At 40.7% G+C, this 25216-nt stretch overlaps 2 long non-coding RNA genes across 2 annotated transcripts; both read right to left on the bottom strand.

Annotated features, from left to right (window-relative positions):
- Positions 1-23255: 23255 nt before the first annotated feature.
- On the bottom strand, positions 23256-23575 carry LOC139070126 (uncharacterized). Its single transcript, XR_011520768.1, has 3 exons — positions 23518-23575; positions 23387-23440; positions 23256-23306 (listed from the first exon to the last, which is right to left on the bottom strand). It is a non-coding gene; the product is annotated as an uncharacterized lncRNA (long non-coding RNA).
- Positions 23576-23666: 91 nt separating this feature from the next.
- Positions 23667-24111, bottom strand: LOC139070125 (uncharacterized). Its single transcript, XR_011520767.1, has 3 exons — positions 24063-24111; positions 23816-23995; positions 23667-23744 (listed from the first exon to the last, which is right to left on the bottom strand). It is a non-coding gene; the product is annotated as an uncharacterized lncRNA (long non-coding RNA).
- Positions 24112-25216: the final 1105 nt, after the last annotated feature.

Raw genomic sequence — 25216 nt, 5'->3', positions numbered from 1 at the left:
AAAAAGAAAACAAAAAGATTTACATTTGTACATTGAACTAATAAAAATGTCCATTACAAGTGTTTTGCAAAAATGAATATATTTAAAAGGATGTTCCACCCCAAAGTGAAAATGCACCGTATTTCCCAGAGTTAGATAAGTGGGAAAAAAGCATTTGGTAACAGCACAGTAATTCTCCTGATCTGGCAGCAGCCCATTAGCTTTTGCCTAGCATAAAAAATGGAGTGAATGGGAACTAGTAGCATTTTGGTTGCAAATAACTCAATGATACCAATTTTTTTCTGGTGAGATCAATAATCATGTTGACTGGAAATGAAAAGTAAGAAGTCACATGAAGGATATGCATGAGCCGATTTAAACTTGGGACTACATTATGGTTACGACAATGCACCGCTGTAAACCGCCCACTGCATGGCGCATGGATATAACTCAGCGGTTGAAAAAAACTCCAGTTTCCGTAAACAAACACAAACTCGAATATCCATTCGCCATGAAGCGGCGGCTTACTGTGTTGTTTGTGGTAACCGCAATGTAGTCCCAAGTTTAAATCGGCTCATGCAAATCCTTCGTGTTACTTCTTACTTTTTATTTGTAGTCGACATGATTATTGAGCTCACCAGGAATAATTGGTATCATTATTGAGTCATTTGCAACCAAATTGCTACTAGTTCCCATTCACTCCATTTTTATACTAGGCAAAAGCTAACTGACTGCTGCCAAATCAGGAGAATTACTGTGCTGGTTACAAAAAGCTTTTTTCTCACTTATCTAAATCTGGGACTTATGGTAATAGACACATTTTCACTTTGGGGTGGAACATACCTTTGAATATATGTAGATCACATAATGCAAATACACTTTCAGTGTAGAAGTATAAAACGTTCTGGTGTCAAAAGCAGTTTCCCTTCCACGTAGTAGAGCCCTGCACTGAAGCCCTAGGCCCTCGGGTCGGCCCAGCCCCACGGCCCTCGGGCCGGGCTTCGGGCCAACGACTGTGTAATTACCTCGGACACGGGCCGGGCCGGGCGCCTTTATTTTTAATCAAATTCATTAACAAAAAATTGAAACACTTAAACCAGGGGTCTGCAACCTGTTCCCATCAAAGAGCCATTATTACCCATTTCCCACAGTAAAGAAAACACTGGGAGCCACAGCAGCCGTGGCGTTGTGGGCGGGGCCTACCCTCAGACAGCAGAGAGCTGCTCACAACAGGTGACAGCAGCCAGTACCGGTCGCTCGTGTACGTCAAAGTTATCTTTCGTAAAAAGATAATCAATAAAATGATTTATATAAAGTGTATCCAGAAGTTGTAGCCCGTCTCTGCCGACAATATTTTGATATTTTTCACCCTGTTGCTGGTTTTACTGAGCAGGTGCCACTTTTGTCATACGTTTCTTTTTAAAACATGTTTAGACTGTTCAGAATACAAATCCAGGCTCTGTCATGTTTGACTGTTGTAATTAAACTTTGTTGGTGGGGAAGGTCAGAAAAGGATCCGATCATTTTGTTTTTCCCTCATTTACAGTGACGGAGATAATGGCGCAGTGCGTCTGGCTCTGGTGTTAATCAAGTTTAATTTTATCTATTTTCACGAGAAAACAGAACAGTTTAAAGCAGAGCTTGTGTTGTGTTGACCGTGTATTTGACCGTTTATTTTGACGGAGAAAGAATAGAAAGAATTACCCCGACGCATGCAGACGAACTGACACTTTATTCTATCGCAAATCGCAGATATAGCTAAATCGCTCAAGAAAAGATTCCCATCTGAACATCTGCTGTTTTTGTTTGACACAAGGACATCGCAAATGCCCAGACTACCTGCGTGCGCCCTATTTTGTGTGTATTAAAGGATGAATACACATTTGTGTGGTAAGTGCAGTTTTTATATGGGCAAGCCACATTCTCGTGTTTTTTTAGGTGTCTTCTTAAATGGCTGAATATTGCAGTCTCTGAGAATGGTTGCTTTAATTTGCACAAGGAACATGTAAAAATCACAAGAACTTCTTGTGCACCTTGACTTGCACCCGTTTTAGATGGCTCATTGTGAAGCCGTGGCAAATGGATTTTCAATGCATTCAATGATTTGAATGTACAAATGCAAGAGCCATAGAGACAAGGCAATGGGCTACCCTTAGAATAAATGCTATGGCTCAAACGTTAATGCTTAAATAAATGTGCTCAGGTGTCTGAGGTGACTGCACACAATTTGCACTTCCAATCCATTGGCTTATTTGAACAATTTTAGAGAACATCAGTATTACAGTTCTTAAAGGAAACACCTGATTACAAAACTTCTAAGTAATTACAATTACTTCCCATCACTGCATGGTGACTGTAAAAGGCCAAATGCTGTCCAATATTAAATTGGATCCTAAAGATAAATGTAGAGAAAACAAGCTCAGTTTTTAGTTTAAAATTCTTTCAGTTTTTCTTTCAAAATCACTTCAACTTGAGGACATATCCATAGCTTTTCATCTTTTAGTAACAATTTTAATGTGTAAATCACACCTGCTTAGGTTTACTTTACCATTGGAAATAATTAGAACTCAACATTTATATAAAACAAGGGCTGCAGCTATCAACTACTCGAGTAGGCTATTGAATCCTCCAACAATCAATCGAGTATTCTATTTGACAAGTTTCAAGTGAAAAAAGACTTTGGTCTGCTGCTGAAAATATGAAAATAAAACAACAAAATTATAAAAAAATATATGTATTAAACTCATGTTGTCTAGTTCCCTCTTTCCCAGCTGATATTTCTATATATAAATTTTATGGAACAAAATTTGACCTACATTAGAGAGAGAATTATAAGATACCTTTCGTCAAACTTTTTGACAGGTCTATTGTTCTTTGACCTTTTTGACCTTTCAGTCCTATTGTTCATTTGACCCTTGACCTTGCCCCCCCCTTCCTATCATTAATCAAATGGACAGGTGTATTGTTCAATCTTTGCCCCCCCTTCCGTATCATTAATCAAATGGACATGTGTATTGTTAATCGTCCAGATGGCCTAGACCCCCCACGCCGCATCATCAATGACGTATTGTTGAACGTCCAGATGTCCATGATTCCCCACGTCATAGGCTAATGTGTGTAATGGCGTGTGAAGTTTCTTATTGTGTTACCCAGCGGTTCCCACAGCCCCCCTCCCTTCTGAGTGTAATCCTATTGTGTATAACTCTTTAAAAGCTCAGATCTGTCCGAATGGTGAAAAGCCGAGCTCTAAGAAAAAATGATGAACCACGAGGAGATGCATGAAGCACCAAGCCACGAGGAAGAGGTGCCTACTACATCCGACGCTTCAACTTCAACTCAAAAAGTGAAAGAAGAGAGCGTGGATACGCCGCTGTCAAAAACCATGCTTTGTGAAAAATCCATCGCTATACATCAGATGCCGGCTGGAATTGGTGCTCCCCGCAAATCTACATTTTACATCTGCAGAGTGCAGGTTCCTCCTTTCGGCGGTAAAGAGATCTTGGAGCAAATATGGCAGTTGGAACCTTACGGCTATTCCGGTAGTTTTGGGTACCGGTTCAGCTACGACACTAAGGAACTGTGTTTAATCCAAGATGTGGCTGAGGGGGAACCTCTTAAATCCTATTTATCAAACTCACCAGCGGTTCTCTCCTACAACGATTGGGCTGTGCTCAGGCTGGCTGTTCCACGCAAGGTGCACAGAGATGATGAAGAGAGACCTCGTCCGCCTGTCAATCGCAGTGGGCCGCAAGCTCTTCCAACGTTGGATGAAATCCAGAACGCTGTGACAGCATTCAGCGCTTCATGGGAGGGGGAAGAGGATGCTGATGGAGAGTGGATGTTCAAGGCCTCGGTCCGTGTGAGAGGATTTGAGCTCTTTTTTGTGCTGGAGAATGTGCATTCTGTATGCGGAATTTACCGCCTTCTACAGGTTGTACCTTTCGAAGCCTGGTGTGAAAAAATAAATGAAGTGGAGGATCGTATTACTTCACTTTTTCGTACCAGCCGCTGTTGGAACGACATTCTGACAGTGCGAAAAAAGCTGGAGTTCTAAGACCTGCCTTAGGAGGAGGAGGAGGAGGTTGCATCATCATACCACGCCCCCCACCCAGCACTAGTTATAAAGAGCTTACAGTTAGAAACCATTTCATCCAGACGATCTAAGGCATCAGCATGACGGGGTTCTACAATCAGACGACCCTTAAAGACCTTTGGAGCCCACCACCGAGCTGGGTACTAACGGATTCATCACCACCGAGATACAACACCAGTCCGAGGTCCAGATCGCTACCATCACCACCACCGCCGAGATACAACGGCAGTCCGAGGCCCGCATCGGCGCCACCGTGTTTTCCAGAGGATAACCTATCACGACTCCCCACCATCATGGAGGTTCCGGAGAACGTACCATTCAGGCCCTGGGTCGACGGGGCTGATCCACCTTTGGTGACATCAAACCCTGAGCCGCCGCCAGGTCATGAGGAGGAGGAGGATGTGCAACCCCTCGACATCCAGAGCACCGATGAGGAGTCTCACCGTCTGCCTGACTGGGTGTTTTCAGAAGACAAAGTAGACCGTGTGAAAATGGGTCTTCTTCACTTGGTCAACATGGCGATCAAAGCTCACTTACCAACCATCTGCCACGGATGCAAGATCGATCATCCCAGTCAACGGCAACACGAATGTCTTTACGTAGCTGAAAATGAATTATTTTACGATTTTCACTTTACGGACATTATTCGCAGGGTTTTAACACCTAAACTGATTCCGGCTCTTCAAAGTTTTCTCAGTCTGCACGGCTTCCAGCCTCTGGACACTGAGATTCTGTTCACCATGGCTGTGACGCAGCTGCACGGATTCAGGGCTGTGATGCCCATTCACAAAGACATTTTTCCGGTGTACGATCGCCTGTCCAAAGCTGACCTGGACGCGCTGTCCGGGGTGGTGATGGAGTGAGCGAGCTGCGGAGGGTCTCTTCTACAACTTTATTATTATATTTGACGACAGTATGATTAGATTTTAGTTCTGACTAGTGTTTAGATTAGACTGTGTGATTTTATTCATTATATTTGATGACTGTTTTTAGTTCTGACTAGTGTTTAGATTATATTTGACGACAGTATTAGACTGTGTGATTTTATTCATTATATTTGACGACTGCTGTTTTTACAGTATGATTAGACTGTGTGATTATATTTGATGACTGCTGTTTTTTACAGTATGATTAGATTTTATTTCTGACGGTAGCGTCATTAGATTTTAGTTCTGATTAGATTGTGTGTACAATTTATGAAATAAAAAGAACTAATGAAAACAATTATGCATCATTTTTGCCAACCATTCATCAGAGATGGAGGAGGTAATGAAAAAGGTTTATTTTACACCAGAACATCAGGGTAGTTACGGTGGTGTGGAAAGGTTTAGAACCGGTTTACAACAAGATATTGGGGAGAAAGTTTCATCGGATAAGGCTCGCGATTTTCTCTCAGAACAAGACGCCTATACACTTCACAAACCTGCAAGAGTTCATTTTCCGAGAAATAAGGTTTTTGTCTCAGGGCCGCTAAAACAGTTTCAAGCTGACTTATGCGACATGCAGGCCTTGTCAAAATCAAACGACGGCTTTAATTACCTATTAACCGTCATAGATGTATTTTCAAAGAAAGCCTATGTACGAGCCCTGAAAAACAAATCGGGGAAAGATGTTACAGAAGCTTTTGCTTCAGTTTTGAAAGACAGCGGTGTCCCTAAAAAATTGCAAACGGATTCCGGTAAAGAATTTTTTAATAAGAAATTTGAAGCCCTCATGAAGAAACACGAAATTGTGCATTTTGCCACAGCCAGCAGCGTAAAGGCCAGCGTTGTGGAGAGATTTAACAGGACTCTAAAAGGTAGAATGTGGAGATATTTCACAGCCAAAAACACCCATCGCTACATAGATGTGATTCAAGATTTGGTGAAAGGTTATAATCATAGCTACCACACTTCTATCAAAATGGCTCCCTTTGAAGTTAACACGGAAAATCAATGGCAAGTGTTTCGCAACCTTTACGGGACCACCGCACCGAAGCCTGCAAAGAAAATGAAGTTTAACAGGGGTGACGTTGTGAGAATTTCCAAACTCAGAGGTGTTTTTGATAAAAAATATGAGCAGAGTTTCACGCACGAGCTGTTCACAGTGGACCAGTGTCTTCATCGAGCACCGCCGGTTTATAAACTCAAAGATTTTGATGGGGAAAAAATTGAAGGGTCATTTTATGAACCCGAATTGCAGAAAGTAAACTTATCGACCGCACGATCCTTCCACGTTGAAAAAATTTTAAAGCGCAGAACTTACAGAGGCCAGAAGCAAGTTTTTGTTAAATGGCTTGGCTGGCCTCAAAAATTTTCCAGTTGGATTAAAGCCTCAGACCTGCACGACGTTTAAAAAACAGATACAATAAAAAAATGGATCTGAGACAAGAGGAGGGTTTTTATATCACATTGCCCTCTAACGCCAGTAACGAAGTGTTTAAAAATAACACGATTGCCAGTTACAGAACCGATCTAGCCCGTCACATCAATCTCAATGGCAGGTGGCAAGTGGGACTGTCTGAAATCACTTACGTGCACTCGTGGTTTAATTTACTGAACGATCGTGCGTTTGTTGAATGGCGACGAGTGAAAGAACCTAAGAAAATCAACAGAGCTCCGATTACTCCCGGATATTATAAAGCTATCCAAACACTTAGAATGGAATGTGAGACTGCTATGAGAAAGATTGATCCTGATTTCTATCTCATTCACAGATTCCCCGATCCCATTCTCAAATATCAGATCGGTGATGAAATAGAATTTAGATTTTTAGCGCCTCTGGCCTATCTGTTAGGTTTCAACGCGGGTGAGTGGTTGACGCCTGAAGGTACTTCAGGCCTCGATGAACCGATCAAATCGGCGCCTCACCCACTCGATTTAACAGGCGGTCTATATCAGTTTTACTGCTACACGGATGTCGTGACCGAGCAGTTGGTCGGGGACGTCTTTGCGCCTTTATTACGTACGGTGAAAGTTGAAGGGACCTTCGGTCACACGGTCACTCATGTGTTTAATCCTGTGGATTACATCAGCGTTTCTACGAATCATATAGAAAGCATTCATATCGAAATAAAATCTGATCAGAATGAGCCGATTCACTTCTTATACGGAAAAACAACGGTGAGGCTTCATTTCAGGCCCGCACATCAGAGAAATACAATAATATAACGCTCGTGAAACAGGGTGAGAGAGTCAGTTACGCTCGTACGTCTTGCAGACATGATTTATCACCTGCAGAGAAACGATCCCAACCGTTTTATCAATTATTACGTCACTCAGGCCGGTCATGGTTTACCAGGTTTTAGCGGTGTTCCTTATATGTACGGACGTGGCTTTGGATCGATATTTTCAAGACTGTTTCGATTCATATCACCTTTTGTTAAAAAAGGATTTGCTCTGGCTAAACCGCATCTCAAAAAGGCCGCTACAGGAATCGTGTCAGATGTGTTGACGAGAGCCGTCGGTAAAATCAATGACCCTAATGCCCAAGAGGGGTCAGGCCTCATGGTTCTGTCGAGGCGTGTTCGCAAAAGACCCCTCGGCAGGCGTTTAAAGACATCTACATCACGAAGCGACCGACGCATCAAAGCTCCAGTTACAAAACGCAAGCAAAAGAGGAAGAAGTCTCGTCAGACAGGCTCTGATATTTTTTAATCATGTCACTGCTCCACAGCAAATCGTCAGAATGTACGCTGAGTGAACTGGATCTCTTCACCGTACCCATGACGCAGTTGTCTATCGAAGATAAGATCTACAGCGAAATTTTACCCATAGCGGCCCTGACGGACGGCGGGCCTGTAGAATTTTTTGTCCCCGGAGATGGAGAAAAATATTTGGATTTAAACGACACTCTTCTATTTTTGCGGGTGAAAATTACAAACGATGACGGCAGCCCGCTAGATGATGGTGCTGCCACCGGTCTGATTAATTACCCGATAAACACGATTTTCTCACAATGTGACGTGGTTCTCGGCGATCGTCTGATTTCACAATCCAGCGCCACGCACCCCTACAGAGCGATCATCGAAACCCTGCTGAACTTTTCTGAAGCGAGTTTGAATTCTCAATTCAGCGCGGGATTGTTCTTCAAAGACACCGCAGGCGTGCACGATTCCACCGTTGTAATTAACGGACGCAATTTAGGCCTTAATCAACGAGCGACTTTTACAGAAAACTCCAGAGAAGTGGATCTGATAGGACCCCTGCATTCTGATATATTTTTCTGTGAAAGACTTCTTTTAAATTCTGTCGATCTCAGAATTAAACTGACACGCGCGTGTGATGCTTTTTGCCTGATGGGGGCGCGTGATTCCACCTACAAGCTGAAACTGCTAGGTGCATCGCTTTTTTTGAAGAAAGTTAATATTTCACCCGCCGTACGTTTGGGTCACGAGTCTGCTTTACTAAAAGCAAACGCCATGTACCCGCTCTCACGCGTGACCGTCAAAACTTATTCCATTCCACAAAATTCGAGGATATGTAATCTGGAGAACCTCTTTCTCGGCGCCATTCCTAAATATATCGTCTTAGGATTAGTGGATCACGAAGCTTACACAGGACGTCGAGATCTTTCGCCTTTTAATTTTCGCCACATGAATGTGGAATATCTGGCGTTGTCCAGAGACGGAAAACAGATTCCATCGAAAGCCTTCCAACCTACTTTTTACCAGGGAACATCGGTCAGAGAATTTTATAATCTGTTTACAGCCACTTCAAGACAATTGAAAGATTTGCCTCTATAGATTAATAGGTTGGAATATCAACAGGGGTATACACTCTTTGCCTTTAATCTGAACACAGCGGATGACTCGGAGGCGCTTTCAACCGTTTCCACCGGCAACCTGAGGATGGAGATGCGCTTTGGAGAACCTCTGAGAGCCACGGCTACACTCATTGTGTATGCGTGTTACGACTCCATTCTGGAGATAAACTCAAAGAGAGAGGTATTGGTGGATTATTATTAATGGATAATCACGAATTGGACGGCATATTATCGAACCTGCTGGGAGATTATTTTGGTGGCGTGTACGCGTCTGATCAGCTGTCTACCGTCCCAAAAAACATTCGACTACCGGCCTACTTTGTGGTAAACACTCATCCTGTCCATTTACCCGGTGAACACTGGTTGGCGCTAGCTGTGGAACAAAATGGCCTCGGAACATTTTTTGACTCTTACGGTCTATCGCCTGAATTTAAATATTACCTTGAAAACATCCTGAATTTTCTAACAGAACGTTGTTCAAGAATACAATATCAGGATCGTCAGCTACAGAGTTTTGCATCCGACCGTTGTGGCCAGCATTGTGTTTTTTTCCTGTGTCATAAGGCTTGTGGACTTTCTCTGAAACAAATTCTGTCTAAATATCATAAAAATGTAGATAAAAATGATGCTATGGTTTATCATTTTGTTAAAAAATTTTCAAATTGCATCAAACGTCATGATGTATACTTCACACAGGTGAATTGTACTCTTGAAATGTTTAAAGAATGTCACGGACTGTGAAATTTGTTTTGAATAAAGTTTTATTGAACAAACAAGAGAGTTAAGGTGTAAAGCTGATCCATTTCTTCAAAGTGGGGACATCGCTCCAGCTTGGTGATAAAATGATATTTCTCCTCGTTTTTTTCTTTTTTTTCTTCAAAACACCGTCTTCAGAATCCGGAAGCACAACCCCTCCGTTCCTGAGTTGCGTAATCTGACATTTCGCTAGCGGATTGGACACGATAGATAAGGGCACATTTTTTTCTACTAGAGTTTTTAGGAAATGAAAATATATATCTCTCATATAAGCTCTTTCATATATTATTATAAGCTCTTTTATATGATTAAATATGTATCTCTCACTTTTGCCCCTTATATATTATCATAAATACATTATTATATGCCTTTTCATGGAATCTTGTTATAATATCAAAGACCTCTCTGTGCCTTTTCTGCTCAAGCTGAACAGCTGCATAAGGGAGTGAAAGCGTTCCTTCCTTCAGTTCCTCAATACAAGAACAACTGTCTTTGTTAGCAAAGGATGTTGCAGGATGTGTCCTGATCATCTCAAGGTTGCATGTCCTTGGGATGAATTGGTCTTTCATTAACAAGGCTATTAGCTGACGTGCGTCTGCAGGTGCAGATGGCAGAATTACGTGTGTGTATGGCAAACTACGTATGTAACATTCCTGTAATCTTCAATAAAAATCAGCCGTTTTCAGCAGAACGGCGAGAGTCTGTCCGAAGCATCTGGCAAGAGCAGGTCGCGGGACTTGCTGCAGAGACTCTCCCCCTCATGAGCGGCGAAACAGTGAATGGACTTCTGATCATTTGTCTCCTCGTTCTGTCAACTTAAAAGGTGTTTAACTCCATCTACTCCGTACCCGTGCTTGGTCTAACGGAAGAGAGACCAACAAATTTGGCGTCACGAACAGGATTTTTTCTTTTTGAAGAAAAAGGAGTTTTTGGAGGACAATTTGACCAACCGACCCAGTGAACGATCTTGGCACAGAACACCGCGGTGGAAAACAAGGTGAGCAGAGCCTATTATCTAAAATCTGCTCATTGGATTTATCCAAAGCCTTTGTGTCCAGAATCACAGTAGCTGTGGTCCTAAAATAATAGTTGGAGAAGAAAGTGGAGACAAGTGCAGAAAGAATAAGAGATTTTTTTGTAATGGTTTAATGGTGAAATGAAATGAGGATTTTTCTAATGGTTTAATGAGTAAATGAGAAAAGGAAATAGTACAGAAATAGGGGTTGGAGGCCCAGAGCATTAATAAGCTCTAAATTCCATAGGGGTTGGAGGCCCAGAGCATTAATAAGCTCTAAATTCCATTTAAAGAAGGGTTGGAGGCCCAGAGCATTAATAAGCTCTAAATTCCATTTAAAGAAGGGTTGGAGGCCCAGGACAAGGTCCTAAATTCCATTTCCAGGTCGTGGCTGACCACACTATTTGCTGACGAGCGGATAGAATATATAACGAGGTTATATAAAGCTTGGCTGGATCCATAGGTGTGGGAACCCTAAAAGTCCACAGGTCGAGGACCTGGTTTTTGTGTTAAGGGAAGGGGAGGCTAAAGAGAGCTCCCTGGATTTTTAAGGTCAAGGACCTTTTGCATGAGATGAGAAAAATGTTCTGAGGTAACTGTTTTTGCATAAGATGATAAATGTTTTGACTGCTTCTGTGTGAAGAGAGCAGTGCTTTTGGCTATTTCTGCGTGCTTTTGGCTGTTTTTGCATAAAATGAGCAATGTTTAAATATGACAAGCAGCCCAGTTGAAGCCACGAGAAATAAGGTTTTATTGAGAAAGTCAGCGGAAGAGGCGATGAAGAAAAAAGGGGTAGATGTTAACAGTAGAGGTAACTGGAGAAAGATTTGGGAAGTGAAGGCTGCAGAATCAAGAGAAAAAAGGCACAGCTGTAGACAAGCTTCACTGTGTGTGTAAGCTGAGTTCAGCCTGTGTGTGTGAGGCGCAGCAAGAGGCTGCTTACGGCTCTGGATTGAAAGTGCAGCACTAGGAGAGTGCAGAATGCAGAGCAGAGTTTTGGGAGCTCCGTGTGTGTGTGTGTGTGAGTGTACAGCGCTGGGTGTGTGTGTGAAGGCCTGATGCGGTACCAGAAAATAAATAAATAAGATAAATAAGAGCTTTAAAAAGTTGCAACTCGTATATGTAAATTACACTGCAGTGCTAAAATTAATGTTTGGAGCTACGCAAAATTCAAATTCTGCAACCCTGTTCTGATCAGTCTTTGAACAGAACACCATAAGTTAATAAATAAAAGGTTTTTAAAGTAACATATGCATATGTATGTGTGTATGTATGTATATGTGTATACATATATATACATATGTAGTGTAGAAGCGTGATAATCATTTGTGTGTGGGGCAGCATGTGAGTGACCCCGATCTGGGGGTTAAGTGACCTGGAGATGAAAAAAGGGAAAAAACCACCAAGAAACGCAAGTAAGGATGTAAATGACAGCTTTATTTTCGAAATATAGTCATATAGCTGCTAAACAGTAAAATCAAAACAGATCTGCAGAAAATAAATATATAAACTATTCCTCAGAGCGCTCTCAAAAAAAAAAAAAAAAAAAATTGCAATTGGATTTGCTCTAATGTTACATAAGGCCTGCTTAAAAGCATAGTAAGCATTAAATTCTGAAAATAACCAGTGCAGTGTTAAATAAATTCTGTGCTTAAAATATTATATATATATAGAGAGAGAATAAATAAGTGACGAACTGACTTACCTTAAAAAAATAATAATAATAATAAAAAGAGACTGTGACAAACAAAGAATGTCTCTGTGCCTTGTGAATGAGTGAATGTGTGTCTTCTTGCATGAGCTGCTTTCGCTGGATCTTCTGAATGACTCAGTTTTTAATAGAGGGAGCAGCTGCTTGAGAAACAGGGTGCGGTCCATGTTTTTACTAGACGGTTATTTAGTTCGAGAGACTGTGGAAACAATAGAAAAAGAATTTATCGTTAGTGTGAGGACAAGAAAATCCTTTAAAATACAAAAGTTGTATGGTCGTGGTTATAAAGGAAGTATTTTGTCTGATTATGGGCCGTGGAGTCAGCTGGACTCCCTCGCTCTCACAGTTTTTCTGTGTAACATGCAGTTTTAAGCAATTTGTGACTTTAGAAAGGATATTTTTCGGTGTTTTGGACGTACCTTAAGGCTTCTGGTTAGGGTATTCAGGAGATCCTTCCTCTCGGACAGATCTAGTGAGAATGACTGGAGTTTCAGCCTGGGGACCTGACTCCACCCACTTTTACACACAGGAGTCCCGCAGTCTAAAAATAGCATAGGGTGCTGCGAAAAGCAGCTCTGAACCTCTCAGGATCATCTTTATGAAAACCATAAAATTAACAAATAATCAGTAAGGAAATAAAATATTTGTTAAATCTTGCTATAAAACAAAATCCAATAATTGTCTTACCTCAACTTTAAGAACCATTAACGTTAATGGCTGGATTTTGGGACGCTGAATAATGAAAAAACAGATAAACTAAGTATTATTTCCTGTAACCTGGCTAGAAACTGTACTAGGCTGTTTTGAGTAAAAAACTGGTAGTTATTTTCCCAAAATAAAATAGATAAATAAAAAATGAAAGGAGGGATCTTGCATTTGGGATAGATTGTGCCTAAAGTTTAAAACCTGTGTAGAACCGATTTGACGAGTCAGAAAAATTGTGCATAGGAAATAGTCTAGATTTACCTTTGAGTCAATAAAGTTGACTAAATATTAGAAACCTTCGTTGATTTTGATTTGTAAAAGAGAAAGTTCTGTCCTTTCAACTCAATCAACATATTTAAGGAAAACGTTTGCTGTGCATTGTGGAGGCATGAACTTTACTGGGTGGGCCTGTCACAACCAGCTGCAAAGAATGTTTGGGTCTGACTTCTATACAAAGAGAACCTGGAAGCCCTCACCAAAAACTGTGACTCATAACATCAAGACGGGGAGCACTACAAGATGGACAAAGAGGCAGAAACTTATTTGCCCTGCTGCTGATGAAACAAAGTACAAAAGGGGGAGCATGTGTGCTAACATGTGAACTTTAATCAATGACGGTGGTCATCCTGGACTTACAAAGAGAGGCTCAAAAGAGACTGTTTCCTATGGTTACACCCAGTAAAAGAGTGCTTGCTGCAGTCAGGTAATGAACAAGGCTTTTTGGCAACAACCAGTTGAATTGATGAAATGTCAGAACTGTGGAAAAATTTACTAAACTACTGTAGAACATAGTTAACTGAGAAAGTTAGCCTAAAAAAAAAAAAAAAAGATAATAATAATAACAATAAATAAATAAATAATAGGATTAGTAACCTGGATTTCAGCCCAACTCATCATTGGACGTCAATATAATCTTTATTGTCTTAGGATTCTCAGCTGCAGCGGACATGCAGTAAAGCCTTATTTTCTTTTCAAAAAGTCATTCATCGGCGTCATCACTTATTTTCATTGGTTAAGGAAACGGTGTGTATTTATAAGTCTAGGAGAACGCTTTAGGCTTCAACAGTTCTCTCCTTCGAGCAAACATGCGCAAATTTCCGGATAGTTTATAGTAACGTTCCATCCCATTCCATTCATTGCATAAAAATAAACATTAAATGAATAATTTGGCATCCAGCTGACTAAATGATTCATGGAACATCTCATCCGAGACAACAGTGTTGTTTCAGCTCCGTTGAGTTTCCCAACAGATCTAGCCAAACCTAGCTGATCCTATATTTTTCTATCAGCTGTAAGTTCTAACGTAGAAAATAATGTCACAAAAATATTGAATAATTGTACCCCTCATTCGATAAAAATTATGTTCACATTTTTATCTTGTGAAATCTTTAACATAATATTTTTAAATGGCCTTTTTGACGACAATTGGCTAAAAAGTCTTTAAGATTATCATCACAGGATGGCATGATAAATAAGTAAATAACATAAATAAATAAATAGACAAAAATAAGAGAGAAAAAGCAAAATTAATTAAATGAAACGTAATAGTGATAAAACGTTAAATTGATCTAAAATCTGTCATTCAGCGCCACTGGAAAAAGGAAGAGGATAGGGGAGTATTTCTTAGCACAAATCACGTTATTGATTTAGCAATGCAGCTTAATTTCAGATGCTTTAAGGATGATACTAACTTGTGTTATAGATGGAGGAGTAGCACAGAAACACTTCTAGATGAGGAGATAAGGAAAAAAACTGCTGATTACCAATACTATGCACAAACAAACCTGTAACTGCAGTTTCGTTATTTATGAATTAACCTTAAGTAGTGAATTAATTCTTAGGATTTCTTGTGCGAGTAGTGTTCCTAAAAAAGAAAGAAAGAAAGAAAGAAAGAAGGTAAGAAAGACAGGTAGTTTAGGTAAGGGACAACCTGAAACTTTTTGGTTGAATTGATAGTAAAGTGATTGTCCTAATTTCTAAATTGGAGAGATCACACCGCAACATGAGTTTAGAACGGCAGTTATGGGAAGTTTTGTTGGATTAATTTGATTACACGCTTTAGGTCTTGTTTTTTTTCTTTCCACTGATTTAGCGTTAGGTTAAGTGTTTTCACACTTTCGCTTCGGTCTGACATTTGCTTGGTGTGTGAGGGCACAGAGACGTGTATGGACCGTGTGTTTGACTGTGTTTGTCTTGTTTGTTTGCTTATTTTATCTATATGGGCATGGCCGAGCCTTGAGAAACATCAACAAAGACATTGGACTATTCTGAGTAAATTAACCAATTCAAATTCAAATTCAGGATCCTGAAACAATTTGGTTATAACCTCTAATTAATGAAGGACATCTTAAGAATTCATTGTACAAGGCATCATCTCCAGTGTTGCTGGAACTGTTATAAAACCCATGCATGGTTGTATATTTTAGTTTGATCATTTATACTCATTGAATTATTGTTGTTTGCTTTATGTTTTAATTTCTTTGTAATTTTTTCCCTGTGACACAGGTGGAGATGCCGGTGGCAAAGTGGATCCCACTCATTTCTTTCTCCCACACACATTCTTACTCTCTCCCTCTCTCTGTGTGTGTATGTGCATGTGTATGTGTTTGTGTGTCTGTGTGTCCATGTCGTGATGTCACTGTACCTTTAATTGCGCTTGCTGTTCGTAACTGTATGTGTCTGATGTTGAAGGTATCAGAGGCTAGGGTCAGTAAGAGCTAGGACATTTTTGTGCATAACCTCTAATCCCTAGGCGATCGGTCCGGGGAACTTCTGGTCCGGCCGGAGTGTGAATCTTCCTACCAACTATCTGCCAAAGCTCAATTGGACTGCACAAGTCGAGAAAGCCTTCATTGGACCAAAACTACACACACGAAGAGGCTTCGTCTTCGGTGCCAGGCGTCTGGGTCCTGCTAAAAGTCACCAAAAGGAAGTGGACGGAACCGAGGTGGACCGAGCCATACAGGATCACGGAGAGGACGTCACACGCTGTCCGGCTGGACGGGAGGAGCCTAACCTGGAAGAGAAGCAGCTGACATCTGCCTAACCAGAGAAAGGATCCAAAAACCAGGAAGAGAAGTAGCTGACTGCAGTAGCATGCCAAGCTGCCACCACATCCTGCAGGATGAGAATCATGACATCATCACCCCCTGCAGCTGCCTGGAGCCAGTGAAGGGTCCTCAACAGGGGGAAGAAGTAGCCACCCTATGAACATTCTACAAGGGTTGTATTTAACACCCTCATTTATTTTACAAGGGTAATATTTTACACCCTCCACCTGCTGACCCAATTATCCAGATGCCCTTGTTACTAGCCAATCCTAACATCTATTTGGGAGGGGAACTCTCTGATGATAGTGATGACTCTCATGATGAAGAAGATGTTGTTAGAGTGTGAGAATGTTCAGTGATTTATGTAACCATCCCTTCACCAGTTCATTTTTATGATTTTTTTTGTTTGTTTTGTTTTATTTTTTGTTGATCATTGATGTCCTAGGCATGCACACTCTATGCCAACAGGTGTTCGCCCCAAAATTGAGATATGACAAATGGGGGGACATGGGGGAATTTTCCCTATAAACATATGATAATTAGGGTTTTTCGCCCTCATATGGAGTTGCATGCGATCCATACATGTTGTAACATGTTCAGTTGAAAGTATGATCATGTTTTTTGTATTAGTTTACTGCTAGAAAGATGAGTAAATGTAATCTGATTGGTTGTTTGTATTGGTATTTTAAAAAAAAAAACTTTGCTTATTGGATTCTTTTTGATGGAATTTGGTGTTATTGTTTTGATTTCTTATATCTTTATTGAACTCTTAAAAGAGTTCAAAAGGGGGATTGAAAATATATATCTCTCATATAAGCTCTTTCATATATTATTATAAGCTCTTTTATATGATTAAATATGTATCTCTCACTTTTGCCCCTTATATATTATCATAAATACATTATTATATGCCTTTTCATGGAATCTTGTTATAATATCAAAGACCTCTCTGTGCCTTTTCTGCTCAAGCTGAACAGCTGCATAAGGGAGTGAAAGCGTTCCTTCCTTCAGTTCCTCAATACAAGAACAACTGTCTTTGTTAGCAAAGGATGTTGCAGGATGTGTCCTGATCATCTCAAGGTTGCATGTCCTTGGGATGAATTGGTCTTTCATTAACAAGGCTATTAGCTGACGTGCGTCTGCAGGTGCAGATGGCAGAATTACGTGTGTGTATGGCAAACTACGTATGTAACATTCCTGTAATCTTCAATAAAAATCAGCCGTTTTCAGCAGAACGGCGAGAGTCTGTCCGAAGCATCTGGCAAGAGCAGGTCGCGGGACTTGCTGCAGAGACTCTCCCCCTCATGAGCGGCGAAACAGTGAATGGACTTCTGATCATTTGTCTCCTCGTTCTGTCAACTTAAAAGGTGTTTAACTCCATCTACTCCGTACCCGTGCTTGGTCTAACGGAAGAGAGACCAACAGAAAGGAGTCCAACCCATCGGTTCTGATTGTGGATGTTTTTTTAACGGGTTGCTGATGCTTTTAATCAAGTCAAGGATGTGCGATCCTTTCTGCGCCTTTATATTTAAATTCCCCCGTCGGAGTCCAGTTTAATCGTGTCATTTTCAGCAGGTACTCGGCGTTTTTTCTTCCGCGTACAGGAAGATTCTGTAGCGTTTCATTAATGAGTGTGTCAGCCGCTGTTTCTACAGCTGACGTAGGCTCAGCCGTCACAGTGGGCGGTTCAGTGGGAGGTGCGCTTTCGTGTAATCCGCTTCTCATCAACTTTAAATAACGCTGTAGCAGCGCATTGTATTTTTTAATTTTCTCATACGGCGTTAATCCCGTCTCCTGCATAATTAATTTCATTTCAGAGTCAAGATTCTCTTCAGCCACGTCCCGTATCGTAGGTTTAACAAGCTGACGTAATTGTTGGGGGGTCACCATAAACATTTTTTGAGAAGCCATCGTTTATTTCCTTATTAAGCCACCTATCAGTTCGCCGATTAGAGGCGCAGCGGCTGCTAAGAGTATGGGTAGAAATCCGCCTTTCTGGCCGACTAAAAGCTTCTTTTTTTTAAAAAGGCTAGTTTTGTTATGAGTCAACTGTCTGAGCACCGTTCTGCTTTTAGACAACTTTTGAAATTGACGCGGCGACAGACGTATATTTCCTTTGATCACGTTTAAAGCTATCTCGCACAAAGCCTTCAGAACGTCCTCGGAGCACCCTTTTAAAAACTCCCGACGTTGGCGAGGCTTCATACGTGACAAAGCACGTAGAATCTTGGCGTTGCGTTTTATCCGGGCTGACATGGCTCTGTTTTAGACAAATACACCACAGTGAGCTGATCCGGAAGTAAACCCGTACGGAGACGGAAAGATTCTGGCGTTTCCGCTTTTAAATCCACAATTAAATAACCGTACGGTTCTGACGTAGCGTCTTGAAAACTCTCCATGAAATATCTTTTTTGGGTAGGATATATTTGATTTGCTAAAACATTGATTTGCAATTTGTCTCGAGGGTTTTTAAACAAAATCAAATAATTGGTGTTTAAGCTGATGGAACGACTATGTTTTCCTTGATGAAAAAGATTTTGAGTGATTAAAATGACGCTCATATTTCTGTGATGTCTCAGCTGCGTAAATAATTTTAGCACTCCAGGATGGCTGGACGTTTGAGACATCATGTCATCCAAGATCACCAAGTGGTTATGACCCGATGGAAATAAATCATCATCCTCGAATGAAAGCGGGAGACCTTGAACGAATCGAATACTTTTATTACAAAGATCATCATACATAGGTTGATAAGATGTAAAAAACCACACAATGTTTTCTGGCATTTCAGTTAAACATTGCATACAATTTTCCAAAATACTTTTTACAAAAAAGGTTTTTCCACAGCCTGACGGACCAGCAATTTGTGCACTGAATGGCAATTTTAGTCTAGCGTCAAAATCAGTTTCCATTTTTAATACCCAAATGGTTCTGTACTGCCGTCAGCAAATAACCTCCGCTTATCAAAAATCACACGAAACCTTTTCACAAATGAAACATTCGAGAGAGTGAGGCCTTTTTTATCTCTCTTGACAATCTCCTGCCGAGTTTGCAAAAATCTTCCCCTTTCTCCAGACACGTACCCCTCAACCAGCAGCGCTAAGCTGTCAAAATTGATGTGATCAGATGAAATGAATGACTGTGTGATACCCTTAGCCTTTAGCACCACCTGCTGGCGGTCCCGGGTTTTGTAAGCATACGTTTTTGGACCGGATGAAGCAAATTCTGTGATGGAATCGCCGTGCAGTTCATCGGTTAAATCCCCCAGCAGCGGTCCTGTTGGTAAAACACACTCATTCTCTTTGACAGAATAAATTATAGAATCTGTATCGTAATAAATGACGCGATTTCCCAGTTTGTTCAACGCATTTAATAATTTCAATCTGGCATAAGTTGTGGTGAAAGCGGCGATAAATATGTTGTTGCTTCTGCCAGGAGTCGTTAGGAATTTTTCTGTCAAACTGTGCTGCACCAGAACGGCTCCTGAAGTGACAAAGCTGAAGAATTTAACTTTATGTTTCCCTGAAAACAGAATGTCAAAAAATTCATCAGGTTTTTGAACAAATGTGGTTTGTACAAGATCATCTCTTTGACCAAACTTTCCCCAGAGTGAATTGAGACATAATTTTGAAATGGCACGCTTAGCAGGATTGTGCTGAATCTTAGACTCATCTAATTGTATTCCCTGATGAAGTTGGTAGTCCTGAATGTATTTTCTTTTCGAGTCATCGTCAATCAATCCTTCAGGAAAACCAGACGCTTGTTGTTTCTGCTTCAAAAACGTGTTAATGTAACCTGCGAACACATCTTTACTGCTTTTCTCAAAATCCCAGACTTCAATCATTTTCACCAGACGGTAACCTGACTCCAAAGCGTAAATGAACTCTACACTCACCCAAACCCCCGTCAAAGCACGTTGAGACGCGCTGTGTGAACAAGAATCAGATTGATTATTCATTTCAGCGCATGTGCGACATAGTGTAAAAACAAGTTTACCTTTGGATGTTTTAAAAGGCAGAACAGGGAAAAACAGTTTTCTGGGTGGCAAAACGACAGCTTTAATCAAGCCAAAATAGTGACTTGGATCTCTGAAATTTTTAACATGAATTTTGGGATGGCCTATGGGGTAAGTCTGTGTGGCGTTTACATAAGGGTACAGACTCGTAAAATCCACATAGTGGATTTTTTCACCGCTCTGAGCCGAATGCCTCAGCCGAACCGGACAAGTTCTGCCTCCATACAGGGCTTCACGAGGTGAGAGAGGAGCTGGCGGTGGGTCAAATCTTGAGACAAACTGTTTCACGTCCGGATCAGTTTTTACCATCTCCTGCCAATCATGTTCCCAAATGACATTCATTTTTAATCGATGCACAGTTTCCAACGACTGAAGCTTTTCGACGGTTTTGTCATAAATTTCACCAAAAGTGATTTTTCTCAGAGGACATATGGATGACTGTAAGAAACATTTTGGACAGCCGTGGAAAAAACAACCCATATACTCAAACCCTTGTTCGACGCCTGAAATAACAGCATATCCGTCGAGATAAAAATCTCCCACTTTATACTCCCCCAAAGGCGTTAAAGCGTGTTGAATGTCTACATTTTGACTGCGTGAAACCCATTCCAGCCACACGATGCTTGAACTTGAAAATGGTTTTTGTTGCGGTCGATAGCCGAGCGGACAAGGAATGGCTAATGTGTCTGGTTTTAGGAATTTTGATCTAAACACGCGCATGCAAGCTGAAGCGATCGTGACAGATTTCAGCGGGTCAATACCTGTTTCATTAAAAAACTCCTCTCTGAAAATACCGCATGCTTTACGCAGAATTTCTACATCGTTTCTACAATAAAACACGGCCTCCTTTCTGAAATCAAACAGCTGCTGTTTAGACACATCGGTGTACCATTCTAAAAATATTTTTTTATGCTCCGGAGACATTTGTTCATTGTTGGCTGACATCTGGATAAGGCCGTATATAATTCAGATGTTCAAGCGATGAAAATCTGTGAGGAAAATAACCTTTAGTTTTATCTGTAAAGCCCAAAGCAGCTGGAAGGTTAGCTAATTTCATCATGAGAAAACTTAAGGAATCAATGAATCTCAACCCGAAATCTGGATCGTGAAAACTCAGGATTTTACAGCCTTGCATGAGTATATTTTTGGGAACAATTTTTAATTGACACATAGCTCTCAAAATTATATAAGCATCAAATCCGCGCGCATTGTGTGCAACAAATGTATAATTGCTGAATTTAGGACGACGCATCTGCATAATAAAATCTTTAATGCAATCTAAACCAAATTTCTCCCAAACGTCGCCTGAATCGGATTTTGCACAGATTAAAAAAGGTGTATGCACACCGTTCTGATCCGTAAACGTTTCAGTGTCGTAATAAATAACCTTTTCCGTTAAACCGTCATCTTTTTTTTCAAGCTGAATAAAACAGCGATGATCATCCGTGACCACCGACTGTTTGCAAACGATGCATTTGGTCGCTGAGCAAACGTGCTGTGAACCATTTCCACCCATGGCGATGTAATAAGTTTGTTTACAAATGGTGCATTTTTTAAACATTTCGCAAGGAGAAACTAACCTGTTTGCTTGAGGCCTTAAAACAGGTGTTTTGTGAGTTTGAAAACATATCACATTTTGGCATATTCGATTACAATCAGAACATGTGATGAGAGACGTTTCTGTCCGTTTGCATAAATCGGTATTACACACGCGACAGAACCATTTACAATGATGTCCGTTCATGTTATTATAAGCGGAAAAGCACCATGAACAAAAATATTTGGCTCCTAAGAAACCTTTAATATTTTTTATGCCGTAATAATGTTGATTCATTAGCAAAATGAACAACGGATTTAATCGATCGCTAAAATCTGTTTCAAATTTAGAAATGATTCTGTCGGATCTGTAAAAAATGATTATTTTTCTTTGAACAATATTTTCAAATCGAATCACGTCGCTAAATGAAACGGTTGATTGCTCCTGAAGCCCTGCCTGTTGATGAATATTTTTAGCCACATTCAATAATTCTGTATCTCTCGCTGAGGGATTTAACAGTCCGGCTATGCTTAGCGCAAAACACAACGGCTGATTGGCCTCTGGAGGGCAAATGAGATGGTTTCGTTTTTTATTGACTAATTCGTGATCCATAATGGTTTCGATTTTTCGTTTTCCGCCGCCGGACGGATTATTTATCACTTGCAGTCTGAAATTAAATTCGTTGTCGGCCTCTAATGCTTCATTTGATTGGACTAACAGATCCAGTAAATACTGAAGCTGATTTAACATATTTGATCCGTCATAATTAAAATTAACGTGGTGCGTCGTGTGCAAAGTATTGATTTCAAACTGGACTCTATCGTTGGGACGAGCGATCTGGCTTCCTCTTTCAGCAAACCTGTTTAATATTTCCATCAGATTAATATAAAACTCGGCTGGGTCGTTGATTGCTTGAAAAGACACTCTCTCTCTAATTTTACGCTGGTTAAAAGCTGCGTTTATGCTCCCTCCGATCTGCCGGTGTTCTATTTGTCTCAAAATTTCATCTACAGCTTCTGATGAAGGCTCATCTGAATTTGCTAGTATTTGATCGATCTCGTTTACGCGCTGCTGGTGTTCTATTTGTCTCAAAATTTCATTTATTGCTTCTGATGAAGGCTCATCTGAATTTGCTAGTATTTGATCGACCTCGTTTGAAACGGCTTGGGATGCTAAAATATCGTCTAAGATCTCACTATCTGAAGCTAATTCATCTACTTCACTCAGTCCGCTTACATCAAACCAGTCAGTTAACAGATTTTCGCAGGATGGATGAAGAGGGGGGGTTTCATTATCTAAAATTCGATCTAACAATTCATCATCTACGTTTAATTCACCATCTACTTCAAACAAATCTGAAAGGTCATCAAACCAATTTTCACTCATGATACAAAAGAAATTAAAAACCTACTAAAAATGAAGAAAAAAAATCTGCGTCGTCCTTTTACAGAGCCAGAACTTGTTGCATCACATCCACCAGGCCGGAATTCACTTGCAGGAGCAAGTACCCAAGCTTCATCCTGTTTAATCTCTGAAGTGGCGTAAATCTGCCCCGCTTCTTCTTCTTCAACCGTTTTTCTGATGAAAAAATAAATAAAAATAAATAAAATGAACGAGCTTTTAATAAATTATATATATAAATTTAACTTACTCTGTACAGGTGCAGGAGGTGGTGCGTTCTCTTCGTCGGTCGTGGGTTGTTCTGAAAGGATAAAAAAACATAATCTTTTTTACTTCAAAAATTTAATATACTCTGCAGAGCGGTTTTGAGAAACAGCTTACCGGCTGGCTGCTCAGGAGCACGTTCAGCGGTTTCAGAGTCGCTGTCGGATTGTTCTGAAAGAATAAAAATAATGAAAAATATGAACGAATCATCTTTGAAGTAAATAACCACCTTTTTATAAATCTCTTACCCTGTGCAGGAGAAGGGGGAGGAGGAGGAGGAGGTGTGGGCGGAGATATTGAAGCGGCTGTCAGATGTTGTTCTGAAAGTATAAAAAACAACGGTAAATGTGAACGAGTCATCTTTGACTTATTAATCAGTTGTTTTTTTTATCGTTACCATCCGTCTGCGCATGAGAAGGGGTTGGAGGTGGTGGGGGCTGAGATATTGGGGGTGCGTAGGCCGTCGGCCGTTGCTCTGGAGAATAAAAACGATAAATATGAACGACACATCTCTGACTTATTAATCGCTATTTTGTAATCACTTACCAGCTTCGAGGATCGTCTGTGGCGTGATGTTCCTGTAACGAACAGCTTTCACGTTCGCATTCGCGTGTGATCTGACGGTATGGCTGGGCTGATACGAATGTAAGACGGTTCGGCTGGTGGATGGAGGCGTGGTTGGGTAAAAGTTATCACTTCCGGGGTAAGGTTGAACCCCCTCCTTTTCTGTAAAATGAGATATTTCTCAGCTGAAGAAAAGAACGTTACGTATATATTTATAAAATCCACTCACTCAGATTCTCGACCGCACGATTAATTTTAGACAAATCATCGAGAGGGATCGGAGTTTTACAAGTTAATTCCTCAATAGGAATTTCTTCCCACTCGCCGTCCGATATGACAATAGCGTCTGAAAATAAAGATGTTAAACCAGAAAGAGAAAAAAAGATTTGCGTCTTAAGTTAAAAACTTACCCGTCATCTTAGCTTGTTACACCTCAAATCACGACTCCGAAAATGCGGTTTTACATTTTATACAGCTGTTTAAAAAAATCTTGAATAGAAAACGGTTGCGATTGGTCGAAAAAAAATGTTTATAAACAATACATAGTCATTTGCTTTGTTGTATAGGTAGACAAATGTCTGAATGGGTGTTTAGAGTTGTGTGTGTGTGTGTGTGTGTGTGTGTGTGTGTGTGTGTGTGTGTGTGTGTGCGTGTGTGTGCGTGTGTGCGCGTGTGTGTGTGTGTGTGTGTGTGTGTGTGTGTGTGTGTGTGTGTGTGTGTGTGTGTGTGTGTGTGTGTGTGTGCGTGTGTGCGTGCAGATCCAAAAAAATAATACCGGACCGGTTTTGTACCGGACATTTCTTCCTGAAATCGCTTATGAAAAATCTGTTGCGTTGTCAAGCCAATCTCATCATGTCTCAATTCGAACGTTGTTTTTAGCAGAGGAAGGCTATATTCAAAACACGTATCCATCGGTTCTTCTTCTTCGCTCGTGTGTAAATCCGTTTACGACATGCATGTGCCTTAGTTTAACTATTCTGAGAGGTATGACATTAAAGGTTTGACCAGAGGTACGTCTGCTCTGAGACTTTACTAATCCACCCCTCCCAAAAAACAAACCTCATAAACAGCTTTTTATTTATTTCAGCTGTTATAGGTCCTACAAAAAGGATCAAATCTTTTCTTTGAGGCAGGAAGCAATGTGTGTGTGTGTGTGTGTGTGTGTGTGTGTGTGCGTGTGTGTGTGTGTGTGTGTGTGTGTGTGTGTGTGTGTGCGTGTGCGTGCGTGCGTGTGTGTGTGTGTGTGTGTGTGTGTGTGTGTGTGTGTGTGTGTGCGTGCAGATCCAAAAAAATAATACCAGACCGGTTTTGTACCGGACATTTCTTCCTGAAATCGCTTATGAAAAATCTGTTGCGTTGTCAAGCCAATCTCATCATGTCTCA

This window comes from Nothobranchius furzeri, chromosome 1, assembly GCF_043380555.1.
Source record: "Nothobranchius furzeri strain GRZ-AD chromosome 1, NfurGRZ-RIMD1, whole genome shotgun sequence".
Classification (NCBI taxonomy): Eukaryota; Metazoa; Chordata; class Actinopteri; order Cyprinodontiformes; family Nothobranchiidae; genus Nothobranchius; species Nothobranchius furzeri.
This window is presented reverse-complemented; position numbering and strand designations above follow the sequence as displayed.